The sequence below is a fragment of the Lissotriton helveticus genome, chromosome 4_1 (assembly GCF_964261635.1).
Source record: "Lissotriton helveticus chromosome 4_1, aLisHel1.1, whole genome shotgun sequence".
Lineage (NCBI taxonomy): Eukaryota > Metazoa > Chordata > Amphibia > Caudata > Salamandridae > Lissotriton > Lissotriton helveticus.
The window spans coordinates 254,091,590-254,104,892 of NC_136063.1; positions in this window are offsets into that span (position 1 = coordinate 254,091,590).

Consider the following 13,303-nt stretch of genomic DNA (forward strand, 5'->3'; position numbering starts at 1 on the left):
AGAGTCCACACAAGGAGGTAAGTATCTGCCTTTTACTGAATAAAGAATGCAGCGGTACAGCAACTCTCAATGCCTCGCTTGAATTTCAACAACATCCGAAGCGTTTCGTGCTCTGCGGCACTTAATCATGGGTTGTAAGGCATCAGGTAAACGGCGCAGCAGTTTTCGAAGCTACCTTTGAATTGTCTCAAACTCCGCCCAAGTGGGTGTGGCCACTAACGTGTGGCATCTTGGAACTTGTGGTGCTTCGTTCTTATTACCCATGTGGGTCCCATGCCGTTTCCTGAAATTGTTCCAGTAATTGTTACCCCAGTGGGTTGCGATGTGCTTGGGGGCTGGTGCACCGCATCCGTTGATATCTTTAAAGGCTTCCCTGTCCGTATGCCTCAGCGCCGTGTGACGCTGCTGCCGGGCTTCACCGTAGTCAAGCGGGTCTACTTCTTGCGACTCAGACGGGGCCGCATAACATCCATTCACAAGGTTTGCCTGTTTAAGAAGAGTCCACACAAGGAGGTAAGTATCTGCCTTTTACTGAATAAAGAATGCAGCGGTACAGCAACTCTCAATGCCTCGCTTGAATTTCAACAACATCCGACGCGTTTCGTGCTCTGCGGCACTTAATCATGGGTTGTAAGGCATCAGGTAAACGGCGCAGCAGTTTTCGAAGCTACCTTTGAATTGTCTCAAACTCCGCCCAAGTGGGTGTGGCCACTAACGTGTGGCATCTTGGAACTTGTGGTGCTTCGTTCTTATTACCCATGTGGGTCCCATGCCGTTTCCTGAAATTGTTCCAGTAATTGTTACCCCAGTGGGTTGCGATGTGCTTGGGGGCTGGTGCACCGCATCCGTTGATATCTTTAAAGGCTTCCCTGTCCGTATGCCTCAGCGCCGTGTGACGCTGCTGCCGGGCTTCACCGTAGTCAAGCGGGTCTACTTCTTGCGACTCAGACGGGGCCGCATAACATCCATTCACAACGTTTGCCTGTTTAAGAAGAGTCCACACAAGGAGGTAAGTATCTGCCTTTTACTGAATAAAGAATGCAGCGGTACAGCAACTCTCAATGCCTTGCTTGAATTTCAACAACATCCGACGCGTTTCGTGCTCTGCGGCACTTAATCATGGGTTGTAAGGCATCAGGTAAACGGCGCAGCAGTTTTCGAAGCTACCTTTGAATTGTCTCAAACTCCGCCCAAGTGGGTGTGGCCACTAACGTGTGGCATCTTGGAACTTGTGGTGCTTCGTTCTTATTACCCATGTGGGTCCCATGCCGTTTCCTGAAATTGTTCCAGTAATTGTTACCCCAGTGGGTTGCGATGTGCTTGGGGGCTAGTGCACCGCATCCGTTGATATCTTTAAAGGCTTCCCTGTCCGTATGCCTCAGCGCCGTGTGACGCTGCTGCCGGGCTTCACCGTAGTCAAGCGGGTCTACTTCTTGCGACTCAGACGGGGCCGCATAACATCCATTCACAAGGTTTGCCTGTTTAAGAAGAGTCCACACAAGGAGGTAAGTATCTGCCTTTTACTGAATAAAGAATGCAGCGGTACAGCAACTCTCAATGCCTCGCTTGAATTTCAACAACATCCGACGCGTTTCGTGCTCTGCGGCACTTAATCATGGGTTGTAAGGCATCAGGTAAACGGCGCAGCAGTTTTCGAAGCTACCTTTGAATTGTCTCAAACTCCGCCCAAGTGGGTGTGGCCACTAACATGTGGCATCTTGGAACTTGTGGTGCTTCGTTCTTATTACCCATGTGGGTCCCATGCCGTTTCCTGAAATTGTTCCAGTAATTGTTACCCCAGTGGGTTGCGATGTGCTTGGGGGCTGGTGCACCGCATCCGTTGATATCTTTAAAGGCTTCCCTGTCCGTATGCCTCAGCGCCGTGTGACGCTGCTGCCGGGCTTCACCGTAGTCAAGCGGGTCTACTTCTTGCGACTCAGACGGGGCCGCATAACATCCATTCACAAGGTTTGCCTGTTTAAGAAGAGTCCACACAAGGAGGTAAGTATCTGCCTTTTACTGAATAAAGAATGCAGCGGTACAGCAACTCTCAATGCCTCGCTTGAATTTCAACAACATCCGACGCGTTTCGTGCTCTGCGGCACTTAATCATGGGTTGTAAGGCATCAGGTAAACGGCGCAGCAGTTTTCGAAGCTACCTTTGAATTGTCTCAAACTCCGCCCAAGTGGGTGTGGCCACTAACGTGTGGCATCTTGGAACTTGTGGTGCTTCGTTCTTATTACCCATGTGGGTCCCATGCCGTTTCCTGAAATTGTTCCAGTAATTGTTACCCCAGTGGGTTGCGATGTGCTTGGGGGCTGGTGCACCGCATCCGTTGATATCTTTAAAGGCTTCCCTGTCCGTATGCCTCAGCGCCGTGTGACGCTGCTGCCGGGCTTCACCGTAGTCAAGCGGGTCTACTTCTTGCGACTCAGACGGGGCCGCATAACATCCATTCACAAGGTTTGCCTGTTTAAGAAGAGTCCACACAAGGAGGTAAGTATCTGCCTTTTACTGAATAAAGAATGCAGCGGTACAGCAACTCTCAATGCCTCGCTTGAATTTCAACAACATCCGACGCGTTTCGTGCTCTGCGGCACTTAATCATGGGTTGTAAGGCATCAGGTAAACGGCGCAGCAGTTTTTGAAGCTACCTTTGAATTGTCTCAAACTCCGCCCAAGTGGGTGTGGCCACTAACGTGTGGCATCTTGGAACTTGTGGTGCTTCGTTCTTATTACCCATGTGGGTCCCATGCCGTTTCCTGAAATTGTTCCAGTAATTGTTACCCCAGTGGGTTGCGATGTGCTTGGGGGCTGGTGCACCGCATCCGTTGATATCTTTAAAGGCTTCCCTGTCCGTATGCCTCAGCGCCGTGTGACGCTGCTGCCGGGCTTCACCGTAGTCAAGCGGGTCTACTTCTTGCGACTCAGACGGGGCCGCATAACATCCATTCACAAGGTTTGCCTGTTTAAGAAGAGTCCACACAAGGAGGTAAGTATCTGCCTTTTACTGAATAAAGAATGCAGCGGTACAGCAACTCTCAATGCCTCGCTTGAATTTCAACAACATCCGACGCGTTTCGTGCTCTGCGGCACTTAATCATGGGTTGTAAGGCATCAGGTAAACGGCGCAGCAGTTTTCGAAGCTACCTTTGAATTGTCTCAAACTCCGCCCAAGTGGGTGTGGCCACTAACGTGTGGCATCTTGGAACTTGTGGTGCTTCGTTCTTATTACCCATGTGGGTCCCATGCCGTTTCCTGAAATTGTTCCAGTAATTGTTACCCCAGTGGGTTGCGATGTGCTTGGGGGCTGGTGCACCGCATCCGTTGATATCTTTAAAGGCTTCCCTGTCCGTATGCCTCAGCGCCGTGTGACGAAGCACCACAAGTTCCAAGATGCCACACGTTAGTGGCCACACCCACTTGGGCGGAGTTTGAGACAATTCAAAGGTAGCTTCGAAAACTGCTGCGCCGTTTACCTGATGCCTTTCAACCCATGATTAAGTGCCGCAGAGCACGAAACGCGTCGGATGTTGTTGAAATTCAAGCGAGGCATTGAGAGTTGCTGTACCGCTGCATTCTTTATTCAGTAAAAGGCAGATACTTACCTCCTTGTGTGGACTCTTCTTAAACAGGCAAACCTTGTGTATGGATGTTATGCGGCCCCGTCTGAGTCGCAAGAAGTAGACCCGCTTGACTACGGTGAAGCCCGGCAGCAGCGTCACACGGCGCTAAGGCATACGGACAGGGAAGCCTTTAAAGATATCAACGGATGCGGTGCACCAGCCCCCAAGCACATCGCAACCCACTGGGGTAACAATTACTGGAATAATTTCAGGAAACGGCATGGGACCCACATGGGTAATAAGAACGAAGCACCACAAGTTCCAAGATGCCACACGTTAGTGGCCACACCCACTTGGGCGGAGTTTGAGACAATTCAAAGGTAGCTTCGAAAACTGCTGCGCCGTTTACCTGATGCCTTTCAACCCATTATTAAGTGCCGCAGAGCACGAAACGCGTCGGATGTTGTTGAAATTCAAGCGAGGCATTGAGAGTTGCTGTACCGCTGCATTCTTTATTCAGTAAAAGGCAGATACTTACCTCCTTGTGTGGACTCTTCTTAAACAGGCAAACCTTGTGTATGGATGTTATGCGGCCCCGTCTGAGTCGCAAGAAGTAGACCCGCTTGACTACGGTGAAGCCCGGCAGCAGCGTCACACGGCGCTGAGGCATACGGACAGGGAAGCCTTTAAAGATATCAACGGATGCGGTGCACCAGCCCCCAAGCACATCGCAACCCACTGGGGTAACAATTACTGGAATAATTTCAGGAAACGGCATGGGACCCACATGGGTAATAAGAACGAAGCACCACAAGTTCCAAGATGCCACACGTTAGTGGCCACACCCACTTGGGCGGAGTTTGAGACAATTCAAAGGTAGCTTCGAAAACTGCTGCGCCGTTTACCTGATGCCTTTCAACCCATGATTAAGTGCCGCAGAGCACGAAACGCGTCGGATGTTGTTGAAATTCAAGCGAGGCATTGAGAGTTGCTGTACCGCTGCATTCTTTATTCAGTAAAAGGCAGATACTTACCTCCTTGTGTGGACTCTTCTTAAACAGGCAAACCTTGTGTATGGATGTTATGCGGCCCCGTCTGAGTTACAAGAAGTAGACCCGCTTGACTACGGTGAAGCCCGGCAGCAGCGTCACACGGCGCTGAGGCATACGGACAGGGAAGCCTTTAAAGATATCAACGGATGCGGTGCACCAGCCCCCAAGCACATCGCAACCCACTGGGGTAACAATTACTGGAACAATTTCAGGAAACGGCATGGGACCCACATGGGTAATAAGAACGAAGCACCACAAGTTCCAAGATGCCACACGTTAGTGGCCACACCCACTTGGGCGGAGTTTGAGACAATTCAAAGGTAGCTTCGAAAACTGCTGCGCCGTTTACCTGATGCCTTACAACCCATGATTAAGTGCCGCAGAGCACGAAACGCGTCGGATGTTGTTGAAATTCAAGCGAGGCATTGAGAGTTGCTGTACCGCTGCATTCTTTATTCAGTAAAAGGCAGATACTTACCTCCTTGTGTGGACTCTTCTTAAACAGGCAAACCTTGTGTATGGATGTTATGCGGCCCCGTCTGAGTCGCAAGAAGTAGACCCGCTTGACTACGGTGAAGCCCGGCAGCAGCGTCACACGGCGCTGAGGCATACGGACAGGGAAGCCTTTAAAGATATCAACGGATGCGGTGCACCAGCCCCCAAGCACATCGCAACCCACTGGGGTAACAATTACTGGAATAATTTCAGGAAACGGCATGGGACCCACATGGGTAATAAGAACGAAGCACCACAAGTTCCAAGATGCCACACGTTAGTGGCCACACCCACTTGGGCGGAGTTTGAGACAATTCAAAGGTAGCTTCGAAAACTGCTGCGCCGTTTACCTGATGCCTTTCAACCCATGATTAAGTGCCGCAGAGCATGAAACGCTTCGGATGTTGTTGAAATTCAAGCGAGGCATTGAGAGTTGCTGTACCGCTGCATTCTTTATTCAGTAAAAGGCAGATACTTACCTCCTTGTGTGGACTCTTCTTAAACAGGCAAACCTTGTGTATGGATGTTATGCGGCCCCGTCTGAGTCACAAGAAGTAGACCCGCTTGACTACGGTGAAGCCCGGCAGCAGCGTCACACGGCGCTGATGCATACGGACAGGGAAGCCTTTAAAGATATCAACGGATGCGGTGCACCAGCCCCCAAGCACATCGCAACCCACTGGGGTAACAATTACTGGAATAATTTCAGGAAACGGCATGGGACCCACATGGGTAATAAGAACGAAGCACCACAAGTTCCAAGATGCCACACGTTAGTGGCCACACCCACTTGGGCGGAGTTTGAGACAATTCAAAGGTAGCTTCGAAAACTGCTGCGCCGTTTACCTGATGCCTTTCAACCCATGATGAAGTGCCGCAGAGCACGAAACGCGTCGGATGTTGTTGAAATTCAAGCGAGGCATTGAGAGTTGCTGTACCGCTGCATTCTTTATTCAGTAAAAGGCAGATACTTACCTCCTTGTGTGGACTCTTCTTAAACAGGCAAACCTTGTGTATGGATGTTATGCGGCCCCGTCTGAGTCGCAAGAAGTAGACCCGCTTGACTACGGTGAAGCCCGGCAGCAGCGTCACACGGCGCTGAGGCATACGGACAGGGAAGCCTTTAAAGATATCAACGGATGCGGTGCACCAGCCCCCAAGCACATCGCAACCCACTGGGGTAACAATTACTGGAATAATTTCAGGAAACGGCATGGGACCCACATGGGTAATAAGAACGAAGCACCACAAGTTCCAAGATGCCACACGTTAGTGGCCACACCCACTTGGGCGGAGTTTGAGACAATTCAAAGGTAGCTTCGAAAACTGCTGCGCCGTTTACCTGATGCCTTTCAACCCATGATTAAGTGCCGCAGAGCATGAAACGCTTCGGATGTTGTTGAAATTCAAGCGAGGCATTGAGAGTTGCTGTACCGCTGCATTCTTTATTCAGTAAAAGGCAGATACTTACCTCCTTGTGTGGACTCTTCTTAAACAGGCAAACCTTGTGTATGGATGTTATGCGGCCCCGTCTGAGTCGCAAGAAGTAGACCCGCTTGACTACGGTGAAGCCCGGCAGCAGCGTCACACGGCGCTGAGGCATACGGACAGGGAAGCCTTTAAAGATATCAACGGATGCGGTGCACCAGCCCCCAAGCACATCGCAACCCACTGGGGTAACAATTACTGGAATAATTTCAGGAAACGGCATGGGACCCACATGGGTAATAAGAACGAAGCACCACAAGTTCCAAGATGCCACACGTTAGTGGCCACACCCACTTGGGCGGAGTTTGAGACAATTCAAAGGTAGCTTCGAAAACTGCTGCGCCGTTTACCTGATGCCTTTCAACCCATGATTAAGTGCCGCAGAGCATGAAACGCTTCGGATGTTGTTGAAATTCAAGCGAGGCATTGAGAGTTGCTGTACCGCTGCATTCTTTATTCAGTAAAAGGCAGATACTTACCTCCTTGTGTGGACTCTTCTTAAACAGGCAAACCTTGTGTATGGATGTTATGCGGCCCCGTCTGAGTCACAAGAAGTAGACCCGCTTGACTACGGTGAAGCCCGGCAGCAGCGTCACACGGCGCTGATGCATACGGACAGGGAAGCCTTTAAAGATATCAACGGATGCGGTGCACCAGCCCCCAAGCACATCGCAACTCACTGGGGTAACAATTACTGGAATAATTTCAGGAAACGGCATGGGACCCACATGGGTAATAAGAACGAAGCACCACAAGTTCCAAGATGCCACACGTTAGTGGCCACACCCACTTGGGCGGAGTTTGAGACAATTCAAAGGTAGCTTCGAAAACTGCTGCGCCGTTTACCTGATGCCTTTCAACCCATGATTAAGTGCCGCAGAGCACGAAACGCGTCGGATGTTGTTGAAATTCAAGCGAGGCATTGAGAGTTGCTGTACCGCTGCATTCTTTATTCAGTAAAAGGCAGATACTTACCTCCTTGTGTGGACTCTTCTTAAACAGGCAAACCTTGTGTATGGATGTTATGCGGCCCCGTCTGAGTCGCAAGAAGTAGACCCGCTTGACTACGGTGAAGCCCGGCAGCAGCGTCACACGGCGCTGAGGCATACGGACAGGGAAGCCTTTAAAGATATCAACGGATGCGGTGCACCAGCCCCCAAGCACATCGCAACCCACTGGGGTAACAATTACTGGAATAATTTCAGGAAACGGCATGGGACCCACATGGGTAATAAGAACGAAGCACCACAAGTTCCAAGATGCCACACGTTAGTGGCCACACCCACTTGGGCGGAGTTTGAGACAATTCAAAGGTAGCTTCGAAAACTGCTGCGCCGTTTACCTGATGCCTTTCAACCCATGATTAAGTGCCGCAGAGCATGAAACGCTTCGGATGTTGTTGAAATTCAAGCGAGGCATTGAGAGTTGCTGTACCGCTGCATTCTTTATTCAGTAAAAGGCAGATACTTACCTCCTTGTGTGGACTCTTCTTAAACAGGCAAACCTTGTGTATGGATGTTATGCGGCCCCGTCTGAGTCGCAAGAAGTAGACCCGCTTGACTACGGTGAAGCCCGGCAGCAGCGTCACACGGCGCTGAGGCATACGGACAGGGAAGCCTTTAACGATATCAACGGATGCGGTGCACCAGCCCCCAAGCACATCGCAACCCACTGGGGTAACAATTACTGGAATAATTTCAGGAAACGGCATGGGACCCACATGGGTAATAAGAACGAAGCACCACAAGTTCCAAGATGCCACACGTTAGTGGCCACACCCACTTGGGCGGAGTTTGAGACAATTCAAAGGTAGCTTCGAAAATTGCTGCGCCGTTTACCTGATGCCTTTCAACCCATGATTAAGTGCCGCAGAGCACGAAACGCGTCGGATGTTGTTGAAATTCAAGCGAGGCATTGAGAGTTGCTGTACCGCTGCATTCTTTATTCAGTAAAAGGCAGATACTTACCTCCTTGTGTGGACTCTTCTTAAACAGGCAAACCTTGTGTATGGATATATATATATATATATATATATATATATATATATATATATATATATATATATATATATATATATATACAACACGAAAAAGCGGCGTGCTTCTGCCGCTTGCACGGCGGGCGCTTGACAGGATCGCCGATCCTTTAAGTAAGTCAAATACTGGTATTATCCTTTGTGAAGAACCAGAGTCGAGGCCCAACTATATTCTCAGTGCTCAAGGTTTATTTGGCAGAAAGATTCAACAGCCCCAACGCGTTTCGAGGTACGCCTACCTCTTGGTCACGGGTGGAGTAACATCACTTCGCCATTCTTTTAAAGTAAACAACGGGATGCATTCCGTCATGCATCACGTGCACACATAGAAAATGAAGAAATACTACGATTAGGCTACAAAGTAACAATAAATTCGCCTTCACTATAGTTTTTGCTGATTGCATCTTTCTCAACAAAATAAAATAAAATAAACAGTATACATCTTGGCTTTTGAGCTACAGATACAGGCAACTATTTACATCGTGTATCACATTTATCAACATTAACTAATAAATGTCAGAAAATACATAAATGCCTGTTATGTATCAGCTTTCTCGAAAATCTCTGCCCAAGTGGGCTTTTAACCTTCCAAGTACTGTTCATAATGTCGAGTTTGACAATGACTTGAATTTAAACTCGACATTATGAACAGTACTTGGAAGGTTAAAAGCCCACTTGGGCAGAGATTTTCGAGAAAGCTGATACATAACAGGCATTTATGTATTTTCTGACATTTATTAGTTAATGTTGATAAATGTGATACACGATGTAAATAGTTGCCTGTATCTGTAGCTCAAAAGCCAAGATGTATACTGTTTATTTTATTTTGTTGAGAAAGATGCAATCAGCAAAAACTATAGTGAAGGCGAATTTATTGTTACTTTGTAGCCTAATCGTAGTATTTCTTCATTTTCTATGTGTGCACGTGATGCATGACGGAATGCATCCCGTTGTTTACTTTAAAAGAATGGCGAAGTGATGTTACTCCACCCGTGACCAAGAGGTAGGCGTACCTCGAAACGGGTTGGGGCTGTTGAATCTTTCGGCCAAATAAACCTTGAGCACTGAGAATATAGTTGGGCCTCGACTCTGTTTCTTCACAAAGGATAATACCAGTATTTGACTTACATATATATATATATATATATATATATATATATATATATATATATAGCTGCTCCACTTGCCCCAAAATGTCCCAGCCGGGATTGAAAGCAAAATAAGGCACTCACGGAGTCTGTCAATCTCAGCGACAGTATTTATTGAACAGACGCGTTTCGGGAGAACGCTCCCTTCGTCAGTGTTTCACAAAAAACGCGCGTAGCAGCAGCATGTTATAACATTTCATTTCCGTCAAAGCGGGTATAGACATAAACGTAGGACAGCCTACACGTCTCAGTTATACGCGCCATCTTGTAGTGTCTAATACCCTCATTTGCCACAGGTAGATGTGTGGTCACATTGAACCTTTAACCTTATCGCATAAATGCTAGTTATAATTCATTCTATTCAATGTTGATGGCCATGTGGTTTACTGATAACTCACGTGAACGTGAACAATTTAAACGCTAAGATGCGTGTTCAATGACCGCCGTGAATCGGCTTAGGCAGGAAGCACACTGCCTCTTAGTTACAAGCACCAGTGTGGTGCATAACGACTACAGACCAACAGGTCTGCCTGTCAAAATCTCGCCGTGGATCGGCATCGCAGCCCATACGGCTGCTCAATATCTCAGTATACCTCATGGCCATAACTCCACATTTTTTCAAAACATAGGCAGGTTGCTATATGACATACACACATCATCTATTATAGACGGTACCAAAGCTTCAGTTACCAGAACAGGACCTAAGACCATTACCCAATGTCACTCAATTGTCCAAATGGCAAAGCAAAGGGCAAAATCAAAATCACAGTCATCAGAATTTGTCCAAACCATAATGTAAACTAGATCGTGTCAGTTTGCTCTGCTGACATTATTCCAAGAGCATATCACAGCAAAAATTCATTAATCTCTTCTCATCTAGCCCAGGTGCGTTGATAATTCCTCCCCCATATTCAGCCCCCCTGGGGCCTTCGTTTCCATATCTAATATGTAGCGGGATTCCAACCTTCTGAGCATCTGTAACTTATTTCCTCCTCTGGGATTATCCGCTATATAATCCACACAGAAGAATCTAAGTAGATCCCTGTTGCTGTTGTGCTTGATAGCGAAGTGGCGCGCGACTGGATAAGAGAAATCCTTATTCGCGATCGCTCGCATATGCTCGAGTATTCGCAGTTTTACCGGATTGATTGTGCTGCCAACATATCTCAGTTGGCATGGACAAACCAGACAGTAAACTGCGTGGTCCGTGTGGCAGGACATGAACTTCTGTATTCTCTTTCCCCCTTTGACACCTCTTACCTCGTATGACAATGTACGCCTACTGAAGGCGCAGGCCTTACATTTGCCACACGGGAAGAAGCCTTTGGTTTCATTAAGGGTCCCCGAACTCTTCTTCGTGGTGCTAAGATGGCTATGGATCAGATGATCTTGTATGCTTCTGGCCTTACCAAAGGTGATTAAAGGAGCAGCTGGCAAATCTGGTCCAACTATCTGATCAGTTTTTAAAATATGCCAGTGTTTCTGCATAATTGCTCTCAATTGCCAAGAATTAGCTGAGTAGGGGGTTATCATACGAAATTGGTTTGCCACATTCGACTTGGTTTTGGTCTTAGATTCAAAGAGAGAGCATCTTGAGAGTCCTCTGACTCGATCAAGTGCACTATTTAGGAGATTGCGACTATATCCTCTTTCAGAGAATCTTTCGATACTCTCTCGGGCAGACTTTTCAAAGTCACTGTCTAAAGTACAGTTGCGTTTCAACCTGAGTAACTCCCCGTAAGGGATACTTCTCACTAGTTTTTCAGGGTGACTGCTTGTGGCGTATAAAACGCTATTTCCCGCGGTTGGCTTGCGGTATAGGGAGGTGCAGATTTTGTTGTCCCTCATGGTGACCAACAGGTCTAGATAGCTGACCTGCTCCTTATTATTCTCCCCTGAGAATCTCAGATTGCACTCATTGTTATTGAGTGATTGGACATACTGTTTGGCTTCTTCTGGAGACCCATCCCACACAAGGAACAGGTCATCAATGTACCTGTACCAAGCAATGACCCTCCTGTTCGAACTCTCATGTTGTGGGGCCCAGGCTACCTGCTCCTCCCACCAGCCCACGAACAAGTTCGCGTAGCTGGGGGCGAAGCAGGAACCCATCGCTGTACCAGATAGTTGTTTAAATATCTGATCCTGAAATGTAAAGATGTTAAAATACAAACAGAATTGGATAAGGGTCAACAACATTTTGTTGTGCATTGCAAATTTTAAAGATTTCTTATCCAAGAAATATTTTACAGCAGATAGGCCTTGCTCATGATCAATAACCGTGTACAGGCTTGTGATGTCAAGAGTCATGAGTGTATAGGTTGACTGCCACTCTATTTTTTCAATTTTCTCAATGAAGTCAGAGGTATCTCTTATATATGACTTAAGTGAGATTACAAATTCGAACAGGTAATGGTCAAGATATTTGGACAGATTTTCAGTTAGGCCACCGATGGACGAAATGATGGGTCTGCCCGGCGGATTAGTAATGCATTTATGGACCTTGGGAAGGTGGTAGAATGTTGGTAGGATAGGATGTGATGTTTTTAAAAACAAATATTCTTCCAGATCTAACATTTGTTTCCCATGCCAATGTTTCAAGATGTCATGTAATTTTTCTATGCTATCAGCATATTCTTTTCTCGTTATTTTGGCATAACAGTTCCCATCTTGCAATTGCCGCATTGCCTCCGATATATACTGGTCCTTTGTCATAATAACGATGTTGCCTCCCTTATCCGAGGGTTTACATACGATGGTTTGATCCTTGGATAGGGCCGTTATTGCCAGCCTCTGTTCCTTAGAGATGTTAAAGGATTTGGGTCGATGTATCTGCTTAGTTCTCAGTTTCATCAAATCCTTGACGACTGTGTCCGAAAAGATGTCTATCGCATCCACAGCAGTCTGAGGCACAAATTTAGATGGTTGTTTCAGTCCACTTTTTGGAGCCTCTTGCGCAACATCCACATAGGACAGTCTTTGTGTTAATGTATGTGTGGTTTCATTAACTTCACTGTTCCCTTCAGCACGGAGGTTTTGCAGCATTTCACACGCAGTCAAATCATTGACTGTAAGGAGATCCGTATTTTTCTTGTTTTGTCTCAGATGTTTGGTTTCTAGGGCCGTTGGTTTAGTTTTGAAGAATTTATGAAGTTTGACCTTCCGAACGAATTTGTAGAGATCTACTCTGGTTTGAGTGTACTCGAAGTTGGCGTTGGGACAGAATGTCAGCCCCAATTTCAGAACAGACTCTTCTGCTGGTGTTAGTACCCGTTCAGAAAGATTCACAATGGTGAGATGGTTAGTTTCTGTTACCATCTCCCTCTGCGTTGACTTCTTGTCACTCTCATCGTTGGGTTGGGTTTTCCTCTGCCTCTTCCCTTTCCATCCACCTCGTCTAGTTTGTCTGTGTCTTCCGGGGGTTTGTTTTTGCCACCCCTCAGCCAGCTTTCTCTTATTACTCCAAACTCCCGTTGAAAAGGAGTCTCCGATGTCGTGTTGGAGGTGCCAGCCACTTC